The 13,949-nt window shown below is 43.7% G+C and overlaps 1 protein-coding gene across 4 annotated transcripts in view; it reads right to left on the reverse strand.

Annotated features, from left to right (window-relative positions):
* PLPP4 (phospholipid phosphatase 4) overlaps window positions 1-13,949 on the reverse strand; it is a 106,921-nt gene that overhangs the window by 57,621 nt on the left and 35,351 nt on the right. Inside the window, exon 1 of one of the 4 annotated variants that reach the window (XM_072131028.1) lies at window positions 6,757-6,768. The exons of the other annotated variants lie outside the window; for them this stretch is intronic. The gene's annotated coding sequence lies outside the window, so the exon portion shown is untranslated. Of the gene's footprint in view, window positions 1-6,756; window positions 6,769-13,949 lie in introns of those variants that run through there. 4 annotated transcript variants of the gene reach the window in all.

The following is a 13,949-nucleotide window of genomic DNA, read 5'->3' on the forward strand; positions in this document are numbered from 1 at the left end:
GGCAAATCTGTAAAATCGAAATGTCCTTTTTATTAATACATAATAGCTTAGTAATACCTTTTAAAGTCCTCCCATGGCTTCTTAGAAATTGCCAGCAAGTTTTGAAATATGTCACCTAATTTGTGGAGCACAGGCTTCGAGCAGCGCGGCATATTAATGATGTCTCCCTGTTGTTTACACTCTTGATTGCACGCTGTGTTAAGGAATAATACTAATTAGCAGAATTAAAGGGAAAACTTGATTACGTTATTGGCCAGATGTATTTTTGACAAGATGTTCATTAAATGGCTTTTTTACTATTGTAGTTACATGAAGGTTTGTAATTGAAATGAGGCTTTGTGTGCTTGTACCATGCATATGCAAAGATCAAATGGCGGCAATGACAGGTCTCACAGTTGTAATACAGACTATGTTTACGGAAGGCACAGAAACAACTTGATCCACCCACTATGAGACAGTCAAGTAGCCATTATACCACCAGAAGTGGATACACAACCTACATATTCCTTGGAGCTCAAGAGATTAAAGGGATCACATATAGCTGATTTTGTTAAAGAAAAAATTGCAGTTTGAGGGGAGATACGGGATTCTGACCTTCCTTCAATGCAGTGGTGCACAAACTCTACTCTGCGGTCTCCAGTAATATTATTTATCTACTTATTGTCTGCTCTGGAGGGTTTTCCTTATTACTGTCAGCTCTTTGGTCTCCATTATAATTATTTTTTCACTCATTATTATCAGCTCTTGGGGGTCTCCATTGTTATTAGTTTGTTCTGGAGTTTCCCCTTGTCTGCTCTTGAAGGTTCTTCCTTATAAATGCTTTGGGGGGTGACTCCATTATTATTATTTTAATTTCTGGGGTCTCCAATATGTTTTACCTGGTTTGGGCACTGCGTTTATTGTCTGGTTTGGGGGCACTTTTTGGTTTCTTGGGTGGTAGTTATCTTTTCTGGGGTGGTATTTTGTATTGTGCTGTGGTTTTCGGGTGCATGTAGGGTTTTGGCTACTAGTGCAGCCCCTTGAAGATGAGTGGTATAACAATACGGCCCTCAGACCACTCCTTCTCTGAAGGCTGCTAACACAGTTTAAGGCTGGACGAGCGCTGGAGAGGAGGAGGGATGATCGTTGCTAACCCCTCCCTTCTCCATAGGAAACAGCGCTCACAGCCGAAGATAAAGTCTACTCTAAATGTTTTGCACCAGTGGCACAGTACGGTGAGCACACTCTACAAGCTTGGGAACCATAGGCATCTATGGGGACATATATTTACGTGCCCACAATGGTCGTGTAAATGCGGCCTGAAGCTATGGAAAAGCAGATACTCTATTCTCTGCTATTCAAAGTTTATCTGTCTTTTTGGTGTTGGGGCACAAACTTTGCTTTGATCCCCAGGAATTTCAAATTTGTCTCTGCAGCTCACCAAAGGTCACTGTGTTACCCTGCAACATCACAACTAAGACTTCACTTTCGACCAGGTGGAAACAGTGCTGGTCTGGTTTGGCTTAATCCCACATCATGTTTTTAGACTTCTTGTAGGTCATTCTTGGTGTTAAGGGGGCTGCCTGTCAAGGTAGCAAAAGGAGGCATTGTTTTCTATTTAACACCTTGGAAAACATATTTGCATTCTTCCCAGAATCTTAGAGGTCATGGTTACGCAAAGATATAGATCAGTGCTGAATTTTTATGGAAGAACCCTGCAATATCACCCAATTCCCATACTATGTTGAGGGACAACAAGGTGCACCAAGATTGTGTTACCCTAGTGTAGATTATTTTTAAGGCTTAATAATGACTTTTGAGATTTAAAAAGTGCCCGTTTAACCCTTCCCTAGAGGAAGCTCCTTTGTTGTCTATGGGCTCAGTCTGGTTAGGGGGCTTATCCAAATAGAAATGGTGAGGTACAATATCAGACACATACTGTGGACATATTTACATCAAATAGTGCAAACTGTATTAATTAGGAGCACAACAGAAGACATGTTCATACTTTCTAGAATTGCACCCCTTCACGACTTGGCAATGTCCCCAGCGCAGCAGTCTATAATACATCACATGATATGAAAGCTTTAATATCAAATTATCCAAGATACATTTTCCATCTATTTCACAACTTTGATTCACTTTAATTTTGTTACCGCAAATAATATTTTAGGACTAGAAGAATTCTTGCTAGATTTGTTTACTCAGAAACGAGAGAAATCGCTACGCAGTGTTTTTTTTTATTTGGTTAGGGGGGAATAAAAAATGGTGATTTATTCACTGTTTAATTTTTCAATGCAGTGAGGCATTGCAGGAAATGTATGTTTTTACTGGGAAATATGGCTTGTTAATGACATTAATGCAAGCATAAATTATTTGAAGACTATAAACTTCATTAAGAAGGAGAAGCAGATTGCATTTCCTTGCGGTTTGGAGTGCGCACAGCCCTGCATTTATGGCTTATTATCATGATCTGTATGGTGGAGATTTAGAAAGGTGATAATCACAGAGAAAGGGGCCGGTGACAGGGACATAAACCATGGGAATGAAGCACAAGCGCTTTATGGAGCATTCTCACATACCAATTTGATCTTTCTTTCCCATGGCTGGGTGATCTGAAATCTAAGAGTGATCTATTCTCATCATTGTCTACTTTAGGAGCAAACGGATCACATGAAAAGAGAAATTTATTGCAATTATATAAAAACATTTTTGGTTAAAATAGAATTTTTTTTTTTTAGTCGTTTTCATTATTCTTACAGAGATTTTGAACGTTACATTGACAATCTAAATGTCCTCTAATAACAGAAGTAGCAACAGTAGATGCGATGAGTACAGTACATATACTATATGTGAGGGCTGTCAAAGGATAGTCTAGTACACATAGAACAGGTAAAAGCAGTGCACTGCACGAAATACAAGAAGGTGGCCATGAAGAACAGAAAGCAAAAAGGTAGATAATCTCCAAGGCACATATTGTACCAGAAAAAAAAAAAATTGCTGCACTTGATTTGTAGTAAAGGTAGCGAACAATACAGTATACGAACTACAAGACAGTTGTACAGGTAAAGAGCAATATAGTGCATTATATGTAGAGCACTGTTGTACAGGCAGGGGACAGTACTTTATCTGTAGTATAAGTTGAAAGCAGTATTTGAATTACTATTAGACACTAATACAATAGATGTTGTAGTAAGCAGAATAGTACATGTAGTATGTGTAGTATGCTGTATAGTTCATTTACTGCTGGTGGTGAGCAGTACAGTACATGTAGCATAGGTAGAAAGCAGTGCCATACGTGTACTACTAGTAGAGAGCAATACAGTACATGTAGTACAGGTAAAGAGCAGTACAGTACATGTAGTACAGGTAGAAAGCAATACAGTACATGTAGCATAGGTAGAAAGCAATACAGTACATGTGCAACACCCCTGCCAACACAAGGGCAAGGTGGGTTTTGCGAATAGCGAGGTCTCCGTGTAAAGAGCTGTTAGGGAGATGACCAATAAGAATATATGCAATAAGAATTTTTATTCTATTGTAAAGCAATCTGGAAGCTGATTGGAGAGTGCTGCCACCTGACCAGGGGAGTGTAAGAAACTCGGTTGGGCGGGCACACATGGTCAGAAGTGAGAGACTCCATCTTGGAGCACATGTCAGCAAAGCAAGCAGTGTCACAATACCAGGAAGCAGAAGTGTCTCAGGCCACCACCCTGACACACTACAAGCCCAGCCTGAAGTTACTACCAGGCTGTGAACAATCCTCCTGTGGACAAGCTCTCTCTTACCAGCTTTTCAGCTCTTTGGAATCTGCAGCTGTTTGGCCGTTGCTTGCTGTTTGAAGTTAAATAAAGAACTGTAAGTTGATTTTCGCAACGTGCCTTTAATCTTGCACACACCACCTGCTGGAGACCTGCCAGACTGTAAGCCCATCCTCCGGTCCCCATACCAAGCACCGTGACCACAGCGTGCCCTATAGCAGTACAGTACATGTAGTATAGGTATAGAGCAGTACAGTACATGTTGTATACGTAGAAAGCAGCATAGTATGTGCACCACTGGTAGAGAGCCGTACATTACATGTAGTACAGGTATAGAGCAGTATAGTACATGTACTATATGTAGAAAGCAGTGTAGTACAGATGGAGATCAGCACAGTACATGTAGTTCATGTAGAGTAGGGGTGTAATGATCAAGGTTGCAGGGTGTGCCACCATGACCGGGCCCAAAGGTGGAATGGGTCTGCATCAGCCTGCATCAGCCTGAAAAAAGTGCAGGCTCCCTCCACCACTTAAAGAGGTGGAGGCACTGGAGCCAGTGCCAATGCCTGCCGACTCATTAAAGAATAAATATAAGAGTGTTCGCTGGCAGAGATACCTCTGCTAGCGGCCTCCCTATGACCCAGGACTGGGTCTCTCTCTAGAAAGCCAGGCAGAAGAGGACAACAGCAGGAAAGAACAGATTCTAGTTTTATATACATATATTTTTTTTTACTATCCACTAATGAGGAGTGATGCTAGTAAATGAGGGGTGCTTCTAAGGTATATATGAGGGGTGCTCCTATTGCAACATCCCACACCAGAGCCTAGCCTTTTTGTGGCTTGGGGACAGCCAGATCCCTAGGTACCTTGAGTGGCTGGTAGAGTGTGGCCTAATGCTCATCTACGTCACGGTGCTGGGTAGCAGGTACCAGAAGCTTTGTCCACAGCCTGGCAGGTGGGAGTACAAGAAATGGAGGGAGAGGTTTCCCTGGTGGTGAATGGGGTTCCCTTGGTGGTAAACAGCCTTACATAGGGATCAATCAGAGGCAGGGAATGTAAACCATTAAACTTACAGTTCGTTAATCGGAACTTGGCAACGGCCACAACACCAGTAACATCAACTGGGTCGAGATGGTTGGTTGGATGTAGTTCCACAGGAGATGCTCACAGCCTGGTAAAGGTAGCTTCAGGCTGGAGACGGATAGCTGGTGGCTTCAGCAGCAGGGTAAGACAGACTCCTGAAGGTGGTCTCCACATTGGCCAAGTATGCCAGGGCAGCGTTCCACAGACACATGTGTTTCTAGGCTGGGCTCAGTAGAAGAAGACCTCACGACTCTGACATGGAACTTTTCAGTCACAAGGGGTTTTATCAACTTCCCTTATGAGGTGGCAAGCTCATTCTCTTTACATTGCAATAATAACAATGCATTTTATTGATCACACAATTACAGCTCCCTTCTCATGGCAGATATTTACCAGATGCTTTACCATTTCTCCCTGGGTTGATCAGGCCATAGAGAAACCATATTGAATTTAGAGGGATGTTGCGTTTAGGTTCAAATGAGGGGTGCTGCCATTACATACAAATGAGGGGTGCTGCCATTACATACAAATGAGGGGTGCTGCCATTACATACAAATGAGGGGTGCTGCCATTTCATACAAATGAGGGGTGCTGCCATTTCATACAAATGAGGGGTGCTGCTGTGGTACTTCTTGATTAGGGATGCTTGAACAGCATATGAATTAATAAACAGGATGCTGGTGCTGTATAGCAATGTGTGGATACTGCATATAAATTAGGGGCTACTGTGTAAATATTTCTAGTGGGTAAAATATATATTTATGCACGGGGTATTATAAAATGGAATATAGTGTATATGATTATATATTGAGGGGGTGAGTCTATTTAGTTTATATAAGGTCTAGATTGCATGACACTATACTGTAACTGATATTTTTAGGGGCTGTGGAGATGTGTGACAAGGAGCTGAATAATTACAAAAAACCGTCTTGAGACGGCATAGAAGAGCCCATATCCCTTACAATAGAGCGTGGCAACTAAAACTTAGCTTTTATTGTTATATAAAAAAAATTATAAAGTAACCACTTAGTGCTCAATTCAAGAAATGTATATTAAAAGCACAGATGCCCCAGGTAGGGTCGTAGGTGTGAGGTCGTAGCTTGAGACTATGTCAATAAGTCAAAATTGGCTGGAGAAACAGCCCCCTGTAGGAGGAGGGGGAATGGGTTAACACCCTAAACAATGCGGGTGATGGAGTAATAGGTATGATGTTTCAAAAGCTGGTAAAAAGTATTTGCTAGTGCTGAGAAGATACAAACCTGAACGCAATGAGTTATTATCCTTTAAACCCATGCATTGATTTCTGTGGTATGGGATCAGTACGATCCCAACCTTATACAGAAACCTGTTACTAACACTTCAGACGTAACCCTAAGTTTAACCAGCCAAATAGATGAAAGTCACACCCCTAACTGGGTACACTGTAATTTAAAATGAAGATAGAGATTAGCCCCCCGACATGTTTCATCAGGGGTCGGGCTAATACTGATCGGTGGCGGGGTTTAACGTAGTGAAAAAACTTTATTATATTTTGATAGATTTTTGGACGCAGCGATATCTATTTATTTTTATATCAGTTCTAGGGAAAGGGGGGTGATTTGAATTTTATTTTTTTTTATTATAATTTTTTTTTTAACCTTTTTTTATTTTTACTTTTACTATTTTTCAGACTCCCTAGGGTACTCTAACCCTAGGTATTCTGATTCATCCTATCATGTACTGCCATACTACTGTATGACAGTATATGTGGATTTTACTCCCCAAGCATTACAATGTGCAATTAGCACATTGTAATGCATGGGTTAAAACCAGGGGCGGACTGGCCATAAGACCCACCGGGAGAAATCCCGGTGGGCCGATTGGTTTGGGGCCGGTCCGGGGCCGGTCCTGTACTGGTGGGGCCGGTATAAAAACAATAACACATGAAACTCACCTCTCTGACGGCCCGACGCTGCTCCCCTGCTTGATACCAGTCCGGCCGCGGTGACAACAACGTACGCGCCGGCGTCGCATAGACCATGACGTCGGCAAGCGGCTGACGTCATGGTCTGTGCGACGCCGGCCCGTACGGAGCTGTCACCGCGGCCGGACTGTGTTCAAGCAGGGGAGCAGCGTCGGGCCGTCAGAGAGGTGAGTTTCATGTGTTATTGTTTTTATGTACTGGCTGTATACCAGGGGCTGATGCTGTATGCCTGGGGCTATGTGCTGTACGCCTGGGGCTGGCGCTGTATACCTGGGGCTGGTGCTGTATAGCGGGAGCAGGCTGTACGCTATGGGCTGTAATACTGGGGCTATGGGCTGTACACCAGGGGCTATGGGCTGTATACAGGGCTATGGGCTGCAATACTGGGGCTATGGGCTGCAATACTGGGGCTATGGGCTGTACACCAGGGGCTATGGGCTGCAATACTGGGGCTATGGGCTGCAATACTGGGGCTATGGGCTGTAATACTGGGGCTATGGGCTGTACACCAGGGGCTATGGGCTGCAATACTGGGGCTATGGGCTGTACACCAGGGGCTATGGGCTGTAATACTGGGGCTATGGGCTGTAATACTGGGGCTATGGGCTGTAATACTGGGGCTATGGGCTGTAATACTGGGGCTATGGGCTGTAATACTGGGGCTATGGGCTGTAATACTGGGGCTATGGGCTGTAATACTGGGGCTATGGGCTGTAATACTGGGGCTATGGGCTGTAATACTGGGGCTATGGGCTGTAATACTGGGGCTATGGGCTGTAATACTGGGGCTATGGGCTGTAATACTGGGGCTATGGGCTGTATACAGGGCTATGGGCTGTATATCAGAGGCTGGCGCTGTGTACTGGGGCTATGGGATGCACACCAGGGGCTTTTGGCTGTAATACTGGGGCTATGGGCTGTAATACTGGGGCTATGGGCTGTAATACTGGGGCTATGGGCTGTAATACTGGGGCTATGGGCTGTAATACTGGGGCTATGGGCTGTAATACTGGGGCTATGGGCTGTAATACTGGGGCTATGGGCTGTAATACTGGGGCTATGGGCTGTAATACTGGGGCTATGGGCTGTAATACTGGGGCTATGGGCTGTAATACTGGGGCGATGGGCTGTAATACTGGGGCGATGGGCTGTAATACTGGGGCTATGGGTTGTATATCAGAGGCTGGCGCTGTGTACTGGGGCTACGGGCTGTATATCAGAGGCTGGCGCTGTATACTGGGGCTACGGGCTGTAATGCTGGGGCTCAGGGGCTGTAATGCTGGGGCTCAGGGGCTGTAATGCTGGGGCTCAGGGGCTGTAATGCTGGGGCTCAGGGGCTGTAATGCTGGGGCTCAGGGGCTGTAATGCTGGGGCTCAGGGGCTGTAATGCTGGGGCTCAGGGGCTGTAATGCTGGGGCTCAGGGGCTGTAATGCTGGGGCTCAGGGGCTGTAATGCTGGGGCTCAGGGGCTGTAATGCTGGGGCTCAGGGGCTGTATACTGGGGCTGTCTGGCTGTATACTGGGGCAGTCTGGCCGCATACTGGGGCACGGGCAGACTGAATATACTAGGAGGGCTGGCTGGCTGTATACTGGGGGGCTGTATATATACTACAGTGGGCTGGATGTATACTGTGGGGGGGGGGGTTGGCTGGCTATATACTGGGGGGGGGTAATGGCTACTAGTAATAGTAGCTATATTCTTGTACATAGGGGGCAGTATTATAGTAGTTATATTCCTGTACATAGGGGGCAGTATTATAGTTGTTATATTCTTGTACATAGGGGGCAGTATTATAGTAGTTATATTCCTGTACATAGGGGGCAGTATTATAGTAGTTATATTCCTGCACATAGGGGGCAGTATTATAGTAGTTATATTCCTGTACATAGGGGGCAGTATTATAGTAGTTATATTCTTGTACATAGAGGGCAGTATTATAGTAGTTATATTCCTGTACATAGTGGGCAGTATTATAGTAGTTATATTCTTGTACATAGGGGGCAGTATTATAGTAGTTATATTCTTGTACATAGGGGGCAGTATTATAGTAGTTATATTCTTGTACATAGGGGGCAGTATTATAGTAGTTATATTCCTGTACATAGGGGGCAGTATTATAGTAGTTATATTCTTGTACATAGGGGGCAGTATTATAGTAGTTATATTCTTGTACATAGGGGGCAGTATTATAGTACATATAGTAGAGGGCAGTATTACAATATATTTTACTTAGGGGCAGTAGTATTATACTAGTTACATTCATGTTTATTGGAGAAGGTATTGTAGTATGTTTTTAGTGTACATATATGGCAGTATTAAGTTGTGTGCTCTTAAAATAGAAGTGTTATTCCTTTACAAGGAGGCAGTATGAGTCTCTTTCTCTGCGGTGTACATGTTGATTTAGACCATCTATTAACAGTTTGCATAGAGTTTAGTAACTCCACCCACATCACAAGGCCACGCCTACTTGTTTTGACCCCCGCCCACCGAATGGGGCCACTTTTACAGTTTTTTCCAGGGCCACTTTAAATTCCCAGTCCGCCCCTGGTTAAAACGAAGTAGCCTCGGGTATTCGGAAGACCCGAAGCTACCATGGCGACGGATCCACGACAAGGTGGCGGCACCCATACGGCGCCATCTCTTTGAAGCCGCCGGCAGCATTGCCGGCGGCGATCGAGGTGAAAACACCCGCGATTGGTGCTAGCACCGATCGCGGGTGTTACCGGTAAGCCTTTGCTGCAATATGCAGCAAAGACTTACCGGCTATGGAGAGGGCTCGGCCCGTGAGCCCTCTCAATGCACCGGAACCCGGTGCGCGCCGTACTAGTATGGCTCGCGTCGGTAAAGGGGTTAATATACATTTCTTGAATTGAGCACTAAGTGGTTACTTTATAATTTATTTTATATAACAATAAAAGCTAAGTTTTAGTTGCCACGCTCTATTGTCCGGATATGGGCTCTTCTATGCCGTCTCAAGGCGGTTTTTTGTAATTATTCCTAAAAAAAACCCTGTCTGACAATTGGTCCAACCTTTGTAAAAATTGAAAACAAGGAGCTGAAGACACCTGACTGGAAAATCCTGTGGTGATGGCCAAAAGTCATGATCAGGTGCTATGCCTAATGGAAAAAAAATTGTAGCCTGTGAGGAGGCCCCAGGTTACAGACTAGGATAGGCCAGCACAGGGAGAAGGCAGCAACTGAGACTGGTTTAATCAGTAATACTATAGGGGAGATTTATCTTAAAGGCAGAGGTCGCACTAACATTTTTCCAGAAGGGTAAAAATACTCCTCTCACCATTTTTGAGGAGTATTTTTACCCAAGGAGGAGTATGAAAATTTCAGTAATACGGAGCGCACACACACACTCACAGAACGCGGCACACCACACTACACTCACAGAACGCGGCACACCACACTACACTCACAGAACGCGGCACACCACACTACACTCACAGAACGCGGCACACCACACTACACTCACAGAACGCGGCACACCACACTACACTCACAGAACGCGGCACACCACACTACACTCACAGAACGCGGCACACCACACTACACTCACAGAACGCGGCACACCACACTACACTCACAGAACGCGGCACACCACACTACACTCACAGAACGCGGCACACCACACTACACTCACAGAACGTGGCACACCACACTACACTCACAGAACACCGCACACACTACACTCAGCTTCGCGCCCACATGTCTCCCCCGGGGCCTGCGCTCTCACTCCGGGTCTCTCCGGCGCGCCCCTGACACTGATCACTGTCACGTGTCCTGCTGAGCTGTTCGGCGCGCGATGTAATCGCGCTACTGACATGTACCTCATTTGCAGCACACGCTGAACCGCTCAGCCTGCGCGCTACAGGGAATAATTGCCAAGCGTAACTTTACGCATGGCAATTATATTGGGGGGTAATGTCGCCTCATCACGCGTCTATGGCGCGTGGTGAGGCATTAATGCGACCTCTGCTTAAAGGGGTATTCCGGGAATATGAACGTCTGACACAAAAACCCATGATGCTATAAATAAGTGAATGCAAAAAAAATTCAATGTCATTAGTCACAAAATGGAGCTTAAATAGTTTGATTTTATGATTCACAAAATTATATGGCTTCTCTAAAGTAGGCAGAGTTATCACCAAAATGGCCACCACTATAAGTCCCATGATCCTTAAGTTTCCAGTAACTCCTCCTCCCTCTTATACTCTGCTCCCAGTGATGATGTAACAGGTTTTCTTACTCTGTTAACATAGTAATGATATGTAACTGCCATCACCACAACACTGACCATACTGGATGCACTGCAACCAACCCACTACAGCCAAACATAGTGGTGATCACATGATCCACCCAGGCAGATGCACGACATGTGATGTGGACATGCGACCGGCGGGATCTCCTGTCCTGTGTCTTCTCAGCGTGGAGGAAATTAACGGACTGATTAAAGGGCCAGTAGCATTTTAATTCTTCATCACAGCCTATGTAACCAGCATTTTTCTGCTCAGGGGAGCAACATTTTAAATAAAAACTAATAACATATTAGCTTATATTTTAAGGACACATTTGTATATGAATTATGCCGATTCCTGGAATATCCCTATAAGTCTCTGAGAGCTCAGCTTTCATTTTCCCACAGCTGTTTATAAAATTAAAGCTGAGCTCTGATTTGGCAACTAGAACAGTTTTACCTAAGAAATGTAGAAAGCACTATACTACATGGAGTGCAGGTAGAGGGCAGCAGAATACATGTAGAAAGCACTATATTTCATGGAGTGCAGGTAGAGAGCAGCAGAGTACATGTAGAAAGCACTGTGCTACATGGAGTGCAGGTAGAGGGCAGTAAAGTACATGTAGAAAGCACTGTGCTACATGGAGAGTAGGTAGAGAGCAGCAGAATACATGCAGAAAGCACTATACTACATGGAGTGCAGGGAGAGAGCAGCAGAGTACATGTAGCATGCACTAGACTACATGGAGTACAGGTAGAGAGCAGAAGAATACATGTAGTAAATGTAGAAAGCACTATACTACATGGAGTGCAGGCAGAGAGCAGCAGAGTACATGTAGAAAGCACTAGACTACATGGAGTACAGGTAGAGAGCAGTAGAATACATGTAGAAAGCACTAGACTACATGGAGTACAGGTAGAGAGCAGTAGAATACATGTAGAAAGCACTAGACTACACGGAGTGCAGGTAGAGAGCAGAATACATGTAGAAAGCACTAGACTACATGGAGTACAGGTAGAGAGCAGTAGAGTACATGTAGTATATGTAGAAAGCACTATACTACATGGAGTGCAGGTAGAGAGCAGCAGAGTACATGTAGAAAGCACTAGACTACATGGAGTGCAGGTAGAGAGCAGCAGAGTACATGTAGAAAGCACTAGACTACATGGAGTGCAGGTAGAGAGCAGTAGAATACATGTAGAAAGCACTATGCTACATGGAGTGTAGGTAGTGAGCAGCAGAGTACATGTAGTATATGGGCAAATTTGTTACTTTCATGTAGTGCAGGGTACGTTGTCATAGGACTAGCTGTGGACTGTTCTGGGATTGATGAGGGTCAGTGTTCGCTGGGTCTGAATAGAGAGGCCGGATTTTATTTCTCTCCTATATGGACAGCTGGATCCCAAGACCCATGCATGCTGAACCCTGACCAGCGCCTGGTACCACTGACTGGGTGAGATTGTTCCTGTTGCTACATACACGCTTTGTTGGTATACATGGTACGGATACAATTGTTCTTACTCTAAACTTCAGGTTTGATATGGAGATTGTTAAATATATCTGAGTGAAACATTTTACCATTTTTGATATTTCTAGGCCTTTATCTCTTGTATTTATTTAATGGCTTACCGGATGATGCAATTTTTTAGATATATATGAGTAAAAGTTATGTTTTATATAACTTTTTTCACCGATGCTTACACATATAGTATATGTAAAAAGCACTAGACTACATGGAGTACAGGTAGAGAGCAGTAGCGTACATGTACTATATATAGAGAGTTGTAAGGGACATGCAGTACAGTACATGTAGAACACAAAATGTAGTAAAGGTTCAGAGCAGTACAGTAAATGGAGTACAGGTAGGGGGCAGTATAGTACCTGTTCTATATAGAGAGAGTTGTAAGGGACATGCAGTGCACTACATGTTGTACAGGTACAAAGTAGAACACAAAATGTACTAAAGGTTCAGAACAGTACAGTTAATGGAGTACAGGTAGGGGGCAGTATAGTTTGTGGAGAGCAGTACAGAACATGTAGTATAGGTATAGAGCAGTCCAATACATATAGTACAGGTCAAAAGCAGAAAAGTATGTGTATTGTAATTGTGAACTGTGTCATACAAACTGCAAATTGGATGTTATCGGTTTTACTCTAATTCAATAAAGCAAGAATGATAAAGAAAAGTATGTGTATTACTGGTAAAGAGCAGTACAGTACATAATACCTAGCTGTACATGTAGCACTAGTAGAGAGCAGTACAGTACATACCCACTTTCAGACTACGATACCTAGGGCCCACCTAAAAAATATTGTGGCTCACCATTGTACAGCTATATATAAACATTTCAAAACATTAATTCACAAATTACCCAGGAACCAAATAACTTATTTGCAGGGGTATTAGGGGTTACAATACTGATCTGATATTAAATAGCTATACTAAAGATAGGAGATTAATAAATTAATTGCTTAACATCCCTTTAAGTAGGTGACCACTCTTGTGTTCCCTTTCTTCTGTATACACCAAATTGTTTACACACAAGTTCTTACTATCTACTTACATTTACGGCTTAATTTTAAGCATTTCTGTTTCTTGAAAATTAAATATGTGGACAACAGAGAGAAGGAACAGAGACAAAATCCAAATTTGTCATCTCTGCTGATCCGAATGACCTCTTCTGCAATGCATTCTTTATAAGCATCATTTATTATCTAAATAAACATAATGCAGAAACTATACCTGATGTAGGGCACATAAATAATGTATGCTGGATGGCACATACAACACTGACCGACACCATCTTATTTAGTATGGTTTATTGAGAGAGAACGAACAAAAGAGAAAGAACGAAAGAGAGAGAACGAACAAAAGAGAAAGAACGAAAGAGAGAGAACAAACAAAAGAGAGAGAAAGA

Source organism: Engystomops pustulosus, chromosome 11 (assembly GCF_040894005.1).
Source record: "Engystomops pustulosus chromosome 11, aEngPut4.maternal, whole genome shotgun sequence".
Classification (NCBI taxonomy): Eukaryota; Metazoa; Chordata; class Amphibia; order Anura; family Leptodactylidae; genus Engystomops; species Engystomops pustulosus.